Source organism: Arachis hypogaea, chromosome 14 (assembly GCF_003086295.3).
Source record: "Arachis hypogaea cultivar Tifrunner chromosome 14, arahy.Tifrunner.gnm2.J5K5, whole genome shotgun sequence".
Lineage (NCBI taxonomy): Eukaryota > Viridiplantae > Streptophyta > Magnoliopsida > Fabales > Fabaceae > Arachis > Arachis hypogaea.
The window spans coordinates 80621222-80634535 of record NC_092049.1 but is presented as its reverse complement, the minus strand read 5'-3'; the positions used below and the strand labels follow the sequence as shown (position 1 = coordinate 80634535).

The 13314-nt window shown below is 40.5% G+C and overlaps 1 non-coding gene across 1 annotated transcript; it reads right to left on the bottom strand.

The window, feature by feature from the left end:
• Positions 1 to 246: 246 nt before the first annotated feature.
• On the bottom strand, positions 247 to 354 carry LOC112745236 (small nucleolar RNA R71). Its single transcript, XR_003173174.1, has one exon. It is a non-coding gene; the product is annotated as a small nucleolar RNA R71 (small nucleolar RNA).
• Between the last annotated feature and the right edge of the window lie 12960 nt (positions 355 to 13314).

Below are 13314 nucleotides of genomic sequence, written 5' to 3'. Positions count from 1 at the left end.
AATTGCAAGTTTTATGGACTTCCATTAGAAGATCCTCATCAGTTCTTAGCTGAATTCTTGCAAAACTGTGACACTGTCAAGACCAATAGAGTTGATCCTGAGGTCTACAGGCTTATACTTTTCCCTTTTGATGTAAGAGACAGAGCTAGAACATGGTTGGATTCACAACCTAAGGAAAGCCTAAACTCTTGGGAAAAGCTGGTCAATGCTTTCCTGGCCAAATTCTTTTCACTTCAAAAGATGAGCAAGCTTAGAGTGGAAATCCAAACTTTCAGACAGAAGGAAGATGAGTCCCTCTATGAAGCTTGGGAAAGATATAAGCAATTGATCAAAAGGTGTCCTACTGACAAGCTTCCAGAATGGAGCATCATATGTATATTCTATGATGGTCTGTCTGAGTTGTCAAAAATGTCATTGGACCATTCTGCAGAAGGATCACTTCATCTAAAAACCCCTGCAGAAGCTCAGGAACTCATTGAAATGGTTGCAAATAACCATTTCATGTACACCTCTGAGAGGAGTCCTGTGAACAATGGGACACCTTAGAAGAAGGGAGTTCTTGAAATTGATACTCTGAATGCCATATTAGCTCAGAACAAAATATTGACTCAGCAAGTCAATATGATTTCTCAGAGTCTGAATGGATTGCAAGCTGCATCCAACAGTACTAAAGAAGCATCTTCTGAAGAAGAAGCTTATGATCCTGAGAACCCTGCAATGGCAGAGGTGAATTACATGGGAGAACCCTATGGAAACATCTATAATCCTTCATGGAGAAATCATCCAAATTTCTCATGGAAGTACCAACAGAAGCCTCAACAAGGCTTCAATAATAATGGTAGAAGAAATAGGTTTAGCAATAGCAAGCCTTTTCCATCATCTTCTCAGCAACAGACAGAGAATTCTGAACAGAGCCATTCTGGCCTGGCAACCATAGTTTCTAATCTATCCAAGACCACACTAAGTTTCATGAATGAAACAAGGTCCTCCATTAGAAATTTGGAGGCACATGTGGGTTAGCTGAGTAAGAAGATTACTGAAACTCCTCCCAGTATTCTCCCAAGCAATACAGAAGAAAATCCCAAGAGAGAGTGCAAGGCCATAACCATGACCAACATGGCCGAACTTAGAGAGAGTGAGGAGGACGTGAGTCCCAGTGAGAAAAACCTCATGGGATGTCCTTTGGACAGAAAGGAGTTTCCCTTTGAGGAACCAAAGGAATCTGAGGCTTATACAGAGACCATAGAGATTCTATTGAACTTCCTTCTGCCATTCATGAGCTCTGATGAATATTCTTCCTCTGAAGAGGATGAAGACATCACTGAAGAGCAAGTTGCTAAATATCTAGGAGTAATCATGAAGCTGAATGCCAAGTTATTTGGTACTGAGACTTGGGAGGATGAACCCCCCTTGTTCACCAATGAACTGAATGCATTAATGAGGCAGACATTACCTCAAAAGAAATTGGATCCCGGAAAATTTTTCATACCTTGTACCATAGGCACCATGACCTTTGAGAAGGCTCTATGTGACCTGGGGTCCTGGGATAAACCTCATGCCACTCTCTGTAATGGAGAAACTGGGAATCTTTGAGGTACAAGCTGTAAGAATCTCACTAAAAATGGCAGACAAATCAATGAAACAGGCTTATAGACTAGTAGAAGACGTGCTAGAGAAGGTTGAAGGCCTTTTCACCCCTGCTGATTTTGTAATCCTAGACACTGGGAAGGATGAGGATGAATCCATCATCCTTGGCAGACCCTTCTTAGCCACAGCAAAAGCTGTGATTGATGTTGACAGAGGAGAGTTGGTCCTTAAGTTGAATGAGGACTACCTTGTATTCAAGACTCAAGCTTCTCCTTCTATAACCATGGAGGAGAAGCATGAAAAGCTTCTTCAATACAGAGTCAAATAAAACCCCCACATTTAAACTCTAAGTTTGGTGTTGAGAGGCCCTAACCCTGCTCGGATTATCTGTGAGGTTCTATGAGAGCTCACTGTCAAGCTATTGACATTAAAGAAGCGCTTCTTGGGAGGCAACCTAATGTTATTTAATTATATCTATTTATTTTCCATTGTTATTTTATGTTTTCTTTAGGTTGATGATCATGTGAAGTCACAAAAACAACTGAAAAATCAAAAATAGAATGAAAAATAGCATTAAAAATAGCTCACCCTGGAGGAAGAGCTTACTGGCGTTTAAACGCCAGTAAGAGTAGCAGAATGGGCGTTAAACGCCTAGTCTGGCACCAGACTGGCATTTAACGCCAGAAATAGGCACCAGACTGGCGTTTAACGCCAGAAATAGGCACCAGACTGGCGTTTAACGCCAGAATAGGGCACCAAGTCGTTAAATGCCAAGAAAGGGAGAAAAGCTGGCATTAAACGTCAGAAACAAGCAGTAATCTGGCGTTTAATGCCAGAATTGCACTCTAAGGGCATCTTGCATGCCTAAATAGAGAAGGGATGTTAAAGTCCTTGACCCCTCAGGATCTATGAACCCCACAGGATCCTCACCTACCCCCACCTCTTCTTCTCTCCTCTTCACACCTTTCCATAACACTCTTCCCCAAATACCCTTCACCTATCAAATCTTACCCTCTTCCCTAAATACCCTTCACCAATCACCTCATTCAATTTTCCCCAAAACACCACCTACCTTCAAATTCAAAACTCTTTTTCCCTCCCAAACCCAACCCCAAATACACGAACCAAGCCTCCTCCCACTCCTATATATACCCCTCATCACACCTTCAATTTCACACATCACAAACACCTTATACCCCCTTGGCCGAACTCACCCTCACCCTCCATCTCCTCTATTTTCTTCTTCTTCTCCTTCATTCTTTCTTCTTTGCTCGAGGACGAGCAAACACTTTAAGTTTGGTGTGGTAAAAGCATTGCTTTTTGTTTTTCCATAACTATTTATGGCACCTAAGGCCGGAGAAACCTCTAGAAAGAGGAAAGGGAAGGTAAAAACTTCCACCTCCGAGTCATGGGAGATGGAAAGATTCTTCTCAAAGGTCCATCAAGACCACTTCTATGAAGTTGTGGCCAAGAAGAAGGTGATCCTTGAGGTCCCTTTCAAGCTCAAAAGGAGTGAGTATCCGAAGATCCGACATGAGATTAGAAGAAGAGGATGGGAAGTTCTCTCCAATCCTATTCAACAAGTCCGAATCTTAATGGTTCAAGAGTTCTATGCAAACACATGGATCACTAGGAACCATGATCAAAGTATGAACCCGAATCCAAAGAATTGGCTTACAATGGTTCGGGGGAAATACTTAGATTTCAGTCCGGAAAATGTAAGGTTGGCGTACAACTTGCCAATGATGCAAGAAAATGCACGCCCCTACACTAGAAGGGTCAACTTTGATCAAAGGTTAGACCAAGTCCTCATGGACATATGTGTGGAAGGAGCTCAATGGAAAAGTGACTTAAGAAGCAAACCGGTTGAATTGAGAAGACCAGACCTTAAGCCTGTAGCTAGAGGATGGTTGGAGTTCATCCAACGCTCTATCATTCCAACTAGTAACCGATCCGAAGTAACTGTGGATCGGGCCATCATGATCCATAGTATCATGATTGGGGAGGAAGTGGAAGTTCATGAGATTATACCTCAAGAACTCTACAAGGTGGCTGACAAGTCCTCCACTTTGGCAAGGTTAGTCTTTCCTCACCTCATTTGTCACCTCTGCAATTCGGCTGGGATTGTCATAGAGGGAGACATCCTCATTGAAGAGGACAAGCCCATCACTAAAAAGAGGATGGAGCAAACAAGAGAGCCCACTCATGGACCTCAATAAGAGCATGAGGAAATTCCTCATCATGAAATCCCTGAGATGCCTCAAGGGATGCACTTTCCTCCACAAAACTATTTGGAGCAAATTAACACCTCTCTAGGAGAATTAAGTTCCAACATGGGACAACTAAGGGTGGAGCACCAAAAGCACTCCATCATTCTCCATGAGATTAGAGAAGATCAAAGAGCTATGAGGGAGGAGCAACAAAGGCAAGGAAGAGACATAGAGGAGCTCAAGAGCACCATTGGTTCTTCAAGAGGAAGAAGACGCCACCCTCACTAAGGTGGACCCGTTCCTTAATCTCCTTGTCCATTTATTTTTTTCTGTTTTCATTCTCTATGCTTTATGTTTATTTATGTTTGTGTCTTTATTACATGATCATTAGTGTCTAGTGTCTATGCCTTAAAGCTATGAATGTCCTATGAATCCATCACCTTTCTTAAATAAAAAATTGTTCTAAATGCAAAAGAACAAGAAGTACATAAATTTCAAATTCATCCTTGAGATTAGTTTAATTATTTTGATATGGTGACAATACTTTATGGTTTCTGAATGAATGCTTGAACAGTGCATATTTTTTATAGTGAAGTTTATGAATGTTAAAATTGTTGGCTCTTGAAAGAATAATGAAAAAGGAGAAATGTTATTGATAATCTAAAAAAATCATAAAATTGATTCTTGAAGCAAGAAAAAGCAGTGAAAAACAAGGCTTAAGAAAAAAATGGCAAAAATAAAAGAAAAAAAAGAAAGAAAAAGAAAAAGCAAGCAGAAAAAGCCAAGAGCTCTTTAAACCAAAAGGCAAGAGCAAAAAGCCAGTAACGCTTTAAACTAAAAGGCAAGGGTAAAAAGGATACAAGACTTTGAGCATTAATGGATAGGAGGGCCCAAAGGAATAAAATCCTAGCCTAAGCAGCTAAACCAAGCTGTCCCTAACCATGTGCTTGTGGCGTGAAGGTGTCAAGTGAAAAGTTTAAGACTGAGCGGTTAAAATCGTGATCCAAAGCAAAAAGAGTGTGCTTAAGAACCCTGAACACCTCTAATTGGGGACTCTAGCAAAGCTGAGTCCCAATCTGAAAAGGTTCACCCAATTATGTGTCTGTGGCATTTATGTATCCAGTGGTAATACCAAAAAACAAAGTGCTTAGGGCCACGGCCAAGACTCATAAAGTAGCTGTGTTCAAGAATTAGCATACTGAACTAGGAGAATCAATAACACTATCTAAATTCTGAGTTCCTATAGATGCCAATCATTCTGAACTTCAAAGGATAAAGTGAGATGCCAAAACTGTTCAGAGGCAAAAAGCTACTAGTCCCGCTCATCTAATTGGAGCTAAGTTTCATTGATATTTTGGAATTTATAGTATATTCTCTTCTTTTTATCCTATTTTCAGTTTTTTGGGGACAAGCAACAATTTAAGTTTGGTGTTGTGATGAGCGGATAATTTATATGCTTTTTGGCATTATTTTTAGGTAGTTTTTAGTAGGATCTAGCTACTTTTTAGTATATTTTTATTAGTTTTCAAGCAAAATTCACATTTTTGGACTTTACTATGAGTTTGTGTGTTTTTCTATGATTTTAAGAATTTTCTGGCTGAAAATGAGGGACCTGAGCAAAAACCTGATTTAGAGGCTGAAAAAGGACTGCAGATGCTGTTGGATTCTGACCTCCCTACACTCGAAATGAATTTTATGGAGATACAGAAGCCCAATTGGCGCGCTTTCAATTGCATTAGAAAGTAGACATCCTGGGCTTTCCAGCAATATAATAGTCCATACTTTGCCCGAGTTTTGATAACGCAAACTGGCATTTGAACAGCCACTTTCTACCCTATTCTGGCGTTAAATGCCAGAACTGGCATAAAAGCTGGAGTTAAATGCCCAAACTGGTACCAAAGCTGGCGTTTAACTCCAAGAAGAATCTCTACATGTGAAAGCTTCAATGCTCAGCCCAAGCACACACCAAGTGGGCTCCGGAAGTGGATTTTTGCACTATCTGCACTTAGTTACTCATTTTCTGTAAACCCTAGTGACTAGTTTAGTATAAAAAACTACTTTAATTGATTTATTTCACATCTTTAGATCATTTTGGAATTTATCTTTTCATCTTTGATCATGTTTTGGGGGATGGCCATTCGGCCATGCTTGGACCATTATCACTTATGTATTTTCAACGCTGGAGTTTCTACACCCCATAGATTAAGGTGTGGAGCTCTGCTGTTCCTCATGAATTAATGCAAAGTACTATTGTTTTTCTATTCAACTCAAGCTTATTCTTCTTCTAAGATATTCATTCGCACACAAGAACATGATGAATGTGATGATCAAGTGACACTCATCACCATTCTCACTTATGAACGCGTGCCTTACAAACACTTCCGTTCTACATGAAAACAAGCTTGAATGCATATCTCTTGGATTCCTGGTCAATTTCTTGAGATCAGAGTCTTCGTGGTATAAGCTAGAATCAATTGGCAGCATTCTTGAGATCCGAAAAGTCTAAACCTTGTCTGTGGTATTCCGAGTAGGATCTAGGATGGGATGATTGTGACGAGCTTCAAAGTCGCGAGTGTTGGGCGTAGTGACCGACGCAAAAGGATCAATGGATCCTATTCCAACATGGGTGAGAACCAACAGATGATTAGCCGTGCGGTGACAGCGCATTTGGACTATTTTCCCTGAGTGGACGGATGGTAGCCATTGACAACGGTGATCCCCCAACATACAACTTGCCATGGAAAGGAGTATGAATGATTGAATGAAGAAGTAGGAAAGCAGAGATTCAGAAGCAACAAGCATCTCCATACGCTTATCTGAAATCCCACCAATGAATTACATAAGTATTTCTATCTTATTTTGTATTTTATTTATATTTTAATTATCAAAACCTCATAATAATTTGAATCTGCCTGACTAAGATTTACAAGATGACCATAGCTTGCTTCAAACTGACAATCTCCGTGGGATCGACCTTACTCACGTAAGGTTTATTACTTGGACGACCCAGTGTACTTGCTGGTCAGTTACACGGAATTGTGAAGAAGAGTTGAGATCACGTTCTCCCACACCAAGTTTTTGGTGCTGTAGCCAGGGAATGAATAATCACGATTTCGCGTACCACAGGGACTTCTTCTTCCTCCACTGACATATCCAAATCCTTTCCAGATGAGGAACTCTATGCCATCTAGACAGTACCTTGGTTTGCAGACATCGCAAATTACAAGGCTATAAGGTTCATTCCCAAAGAATTTACCAAGCAGCAAGCTCAGAGACTCATGCATGATGCAAAATATTACCTATGGGATGAGCCATATCTCTTTAAAAGATGCTCGGATGGAATAATCTGACGTTGTGTGTCTGAAGAAGGGGCATAGAGAATTCTATGGCATTTTCGTAGCTTTGACTATGGAGAACACTTTAGAGGTGAGAGGACAGCCACTAAAGTACTCCAAAGTAGCTTTTATTGGCCTACTCACTTTAAGGATTCTAGAGAGTTCATCCGTAACTGTGATAGTTGCCAAAGGGCTGGCAATCTCCCTCACGTTCACAGCATGCCTCAGCAAGGAATCTTAGAGATTGAGTTGTTTGATGTATGGGGCATAGATTTCATGGGACCCTTCCCGCCTTCATACTCAAATATCTACATCCTCGTGGCTGTAGATTTTGTGTCTAAATAGTTTGAAACAATAGCAACACCCACAAATGACACCAGAGTAGTAATGAAGTTCCTCTAAAAGAACATCTTTAGCAGATTTGGTGTCCCTAGGACACTAATTAGTGATGGAGGAACTCATTTCTGCAACAGACAGCTAGATTCTGTCTTAAGCTTTTACGGAGTTCACCATAAAGTAGAAATACCGTATCATCCCAAAATAAATGGGCAAGCCAAATTCTCAAATAGAGAACTTAACCGAATCTTAGAGAGGACAGTATGTATCTCTAGAAAGGATTGGGCTAGAAAGCTTGATGATGCACTGTGGGCATACAGAACAGCTTTCAAAACCATCGTTGGAACTTCACCATATCAGCTAGTATATGGAAAGTCCTGTCATTTGCCAGTGGAACTAGAACACAAGGCCTATTGGGTTACTAGATTCCTCATCCTTGAGGCTAAAGCAGCAAGAGAGAAACGGAAGGACCTGCTCTTCAACTCAAGACTCAAACTGTTCCCTCAGAAACTCAAATCCCGTTGGATAGGATCATTTGTGATTACTAGTGTATCGCCTTTTGGGCACATAGAACTTCATGTTAAAGAAAAAAGGTTCACTATCAATGGACAGAGGGTCAAACATTACCTTGAAGGAGATATAGAGCCAGGAGGCTCAACACTGTTACTATATTAAGTACAGTGAAGTTCAGCTAAAGACATTAAAGAAGCCCTTTGTTGGGAGGCAGTCCAATGATTACTCATACATTAGTGTTCCAAGGGTTACCTGAAATTGAAGGTTGATCTCGGAGGAGATCTGCTGCTGTGGCCAGAGCTATCATGTCCGACTTGTTGGATCTGGTGGTACTGTTGATCTGTGATCACCGGAGGGTGGGGGTACCTACAAGAGACTCCGATGCTTAAGTTAGCACGTGCTTTAGGCAGGTTTTTTGTGTAGAATTAGAATGTAAGTTATACCTGGGTGCTCTAGTGTATTTATAGTAGTTCAGAGTGACCTCCTTTGAGATAAGTTGGTTATCTTATCTTATCTTTTGTGGGTAAGTCCCCTTATCTTTGGCTAGCCATCTTTAGGTGGGCTGTTATCTTCTGCCTTTGGTCCTTTTTGGGCCCTTATAGCCATTTTGACCAAGCTCTTTGAGAAGAGATCGGTGTCGAACAACCTTTGTATCAGGTTGGTCATTTTTGTCTTCACTCAAACCGGATCGCCTAGCTCGACCTAGGGTATGAATAATGCCCCTGCTTGAGCTCGATCTACCCCTTGAGGTCGTATTTTAAAACTTCGACCCCTTTGAGGAAGTCGTGCTCGAGCATTGCTTGAGTTGGTTGTGAGTAGCTCTTCTTTGGGTGAATCTAGCGTTTGCTTCTGCTTTAAATACGAAGCATTTCTAGTCTTTTAACTGCAGTGTGATTTTTAAGATGCGTTTAGCTTCCTTAGAATGTGCGAGCGCTTTAAAAGCCCATTAATAGGGTTTTTAATTTTTCTTTTGCCGTTTCCTTCCCTCCCTTCAATTTTGAATTTAGAGAAGTTTTCTTTCTTCCTTCTGCTTTGTTTGCGAGAGACTTTTGTTCGTCTGGCTCCTTCTTCTTTCTTTGGGAGTTCCAAAGAGTCTGTTTTGACCATTCGTGTTCTTTGCTGCGCATCCGTTGTTATCTCCTTGTTCCTCCTTTCAAGTTGGTATTTTACTTCATACCTTTTCTTTTTATGCTTTTTAATAACTGCTGCATGCTATCTTTTTGGAAAAGGCTTTTATTTTTGCTGGATTTCCTTTTTGAAATGATTGAAGCTTTCTGCATGTCTTTGTTTTCCTTCAAAGTTGCAATCTTTTTTACCTTGCTGTTTATGTGAAAAATGTTGGTATCTAGGTTTCTGTTTGCCTCCTTGTATTTTCTTTTGTTTGAGAGGGTTAGGGTTCTAACTTTTGCGTCGTTTCTTTTTTCTGCGTTCTGCTCTATTGTTGCCTCTAAAGGGTGCCCCTAGGCTTGTGCTGATAATCTTTTATTTTTGTAAATCCTGGGGTGCCCTTTTGTTTCCACACCTCTTGTTTGTTAGTTGTTTTTTCTCTTTTCGATACTGTCTGAGTTGTTCGGTAGTGACCCATTTTCTTTCTTCTTACTGTAGGTGTAGTTGCTATATGTCTACTCATAAAAATATTGTCGAGATGTCCACAAAAATCCCTGCTGGCATGGCCGACTGGCTAGACTCTATAGTCCTTACGCGTGTTACTATGGCCGATCTCGAGTACTGTGAGAGGCTTAGGAGATTCCATAGGATCTGTAGCAATAGGGATGATGAAAAGAACTACGAACTGTTGTCGCCCGATGATGACAAGTCATCTTAGCCTAGTTTCACTAGCCTTTTTCTTTTGTTTTGAATTAAATTATGCACTTTCTTGAGCCATAAGTAAGCCAATTGGGTAGATTTTCATGTTTCCTTTGATTTAATCAACCATGTATGAATTCATGCTATTTCATGAGGTTTTATGCTATAATTATCACATATTATGAAAGAATGAATATCTCATGATTTTGAGCATAGCTTTGATGTGTTTGGTTGATTAATGATAGGTGAAGAAAGCTTGGAGAAAGGTTGAAGCAAGAAGGAATGGCTAGGAGGAAGAGAGGACAAAAAGTTTGAGCAAAAGTTTGCCTCAAACTTTAGCTCAAACTTTTGGAATAAGTGAAAATGAACCAGGGAGCAAAAAGCTGGAGCAAAAGTTTGCCTCAAACTTTTTGGCAAACTTTTGGCATCACAAATCAACACCCTGGAGAGCAAAAGTTTGCGCCAACGTTTGCCTCAAACTTTTTGGCAAACGTTGGCGCATGAACAACACACCCTGGAGAGCAAAAGTTTGCGCCAACGTTTGCCTCTAACTTTTTGGCAAACGTTGGCGCCATGAGTGTGCAAGGGGAGGCCAACGTTGGAGCAAAAGTTTGACCCCAAACTTTTGCCCCAATGTTGGTATCAGCAAAAGAGGGTGGTTGATGTGAAAAGTTTGAGTAAAAGTTTGCCTCAAACTTTTACTCAAACTTTTACTCAAGCTTTCATGATTCCAAACCCGGTTCAATTCGGTTCTTCTCCAAACTCCAAGAGCAATCAACCAAGGCCTCTATCAACCCAATTCCATCAAGAGCAAAGGCCCAATTGAAGGCTTGAAGACCATTTGAAGAAAGTGTATAAATAGCATAGGATTTAAGTTTTTAAGGGAGCTTTCCTTTTAGTTTTCATAGAGAGTTTTCGGAAAGCTTTTGGTGTTGAGTGAATTTTAATTTCTAAGTCTCGGGGAAGGAGAATTGAATTCCCTTCCTCTTAGTTTTCTTGCTTTCAATTTCAATTACACTTATCTTGGATCTTGGGTTGGAGAATTGAAGGAATTCTGTTTCAATCTCATCCTGAGATCTCTTTGTTGAATTCTACTGCACAGTTGAATTTAAATTTCTGTTAATTGCTTCTTCATCTACTTTCTCTGCAATTTACGTTTCCTTTGCAATTGTTCTTGTTGGATCTAGGAAGGCATTGAGATCTAGACTTGGTTATCTAGTCTCTTGAGTCCTGAGATCTGAATTCTCATTTTACATCCTCTGTTTAATGCTTTTCAATCTCATTTACATTTCTGTTTTTAGATCCGATTCAATCCAAGTTATCTTCTACTTCTCTGTTCGTTGCAATTTACTTTTCCTTGTTTAAATTCTGCAAATCCAATTCCCAATTCCCTTTAAAATTCAAGCCATTTACATTTCTTGCAATTTAAGATTCTGCAATTTACATTTCTTGCGTTCTAAGTTTCTGCCATTTAATTTCTTGTTCTTTAAGATTCAGCACTTTAAATTTCAGTTCTCTTTACTTTCATGCAATTTACCCACTCCCTTTACTTTCTCTGCAATTTAAATTCTGCAAACCACAAATCTCTCAACCAAATCTTGATTCACTTGACTAAATCAACCACTAAGCTAAAATTGCTCAATCCTTCAATCCTTGTGGGATCGACCTCACTCCCGTGAGTTATTATTACTTGATGCGACCCGGTGCACTTGCCGGTTAGTTTTGGGTGTTTTGGAGAAATTCGTTTTTCCACAAAAATACCCATCAAGTTTTTGGCGCCGTTGCCGGAGATTGATTAGATTGACAATGATTAAGTGAAGTGGAGATCTAGATCAAGCACTTTTTCTTTTCTGTCCTTTAATTTTTAATTAACCCACTAACTGTTTGAATTTTTGCTTAAGCTAACTAAAACTTCATTCTAGCAGTAGATTGAAATGTCACTGGTTTGTGTGTTTCTTATGTTTTGCTTGTATGTCAGGTACAAGAAGAACCACACCCACCTTTCATGAACAAGACGAAAGAACTCTCAGGAGGTTAAGAAGAGCTGAAAGAGGGAAAAATATTGTTGGAGAAGAGGAATCAGAAGAAAAATTCCAAGATATGGAGGAACATTCAACCAATCCACCTGGTGGAGCAGACAACAACAATAACAACCCACCCCAGAGGAGAGTTTTGGCCTCCTATACCTTTGCAAACGCTAGACATTGTGGAAGCAGCATTCTCACCCCTAATGTCAATGCAAATAACTTTGAATTGAAGCCACAACTCATTACATTGGTCCAAAACAACTGCTCGTTTGGGGGAGGACCATTGGAGGATCCAAATCAACATCTATCTACCTTCTTAAGGATTTGTGACACTGTCAAGTCCAATGGCGTGAATTCTGAGACCTACAAGCTTCTGCTGTTCCCGTTCTCATTAAGGGACAAGGCCGCACAGTGGCTTGAAACTTTTCCTCAAGGAAGCATCACTAGCTGGGATGACTTGGTGACTAAATTTCTAGCCAAATTCTATCCACCCCAAAGAGTCATCAGGCTGAAAACTGAGGTGCAAACATTCACACAATTGGATGCTGAAAATCTGTATGAAGCATGGGAGAGATACAAGGCTCTGCTGAGGAAATGTCCACCAGAAATGTTCACTGAGTGGGACAAGCTACAGAACTTCTATGAAGGACTCACTCTAAAGGCTCAAGAATCACTTGACCACTCAGCTGGAGGATCATTGCAACTGATGAAAACAGCAGAAGAAGCTCAAAATCTTATTGACATGGTGGCCAACAATCAATATTTCTTTGCTCACCAAAGAAATCGCCAACCATCACAAAGGAGAGGAGTAATGGAGCTAGAAGGAGTGGACTCAATCTTGGCTCAAAACAAGATGATGCAGCAGCAAATTCAACAACAATTTGAGCAAATGGCCAAGAGGATTGATAGCCTCCAAGTTGCAGCAGTTAATACAAGCCAACCATCATCCACATGGGGGCAAAATGAAGAAACTCAAGAAGAACAACAACAGGAGCAAGTACAGTATATGCACAACCAAGGACCAAATGAAGTGTATGGTGATACATACAATCCATCCTGGAAGAACCACCCAAACCTCAGATGGGGAGATAATCACACCCAAAACCAACAACTATGGCAGAGGAACTCGAACCAAAACAACCCAAGAAGCAACTAAAACCACAACCAGCAGCAAACTAATCAGAACCCCTACAGAAAACCTCAAAACAACTACCCCAAACCCCAACCAGTACCAATCCAATAACCAACCCACCAACCAAAATGCCTACCATCCACCACCCACATCTCATAACCCACCTCAAGTATCACCTGAATCTCAAAGACTCATTAACTTGGAGACCTTGATGGATAAAATGTTGAAACACCAGGAAATGACTACCAAGAACCATGAAGCCTCCATAAAGAGCCTAGAGAGGCAGATGGGGCAAATCTCCAAGCAGATCTCTATTGAGAGACCTTCAAGCTCTCTGCCGAGTGACACAATTCCAAATCCTAAGGAAG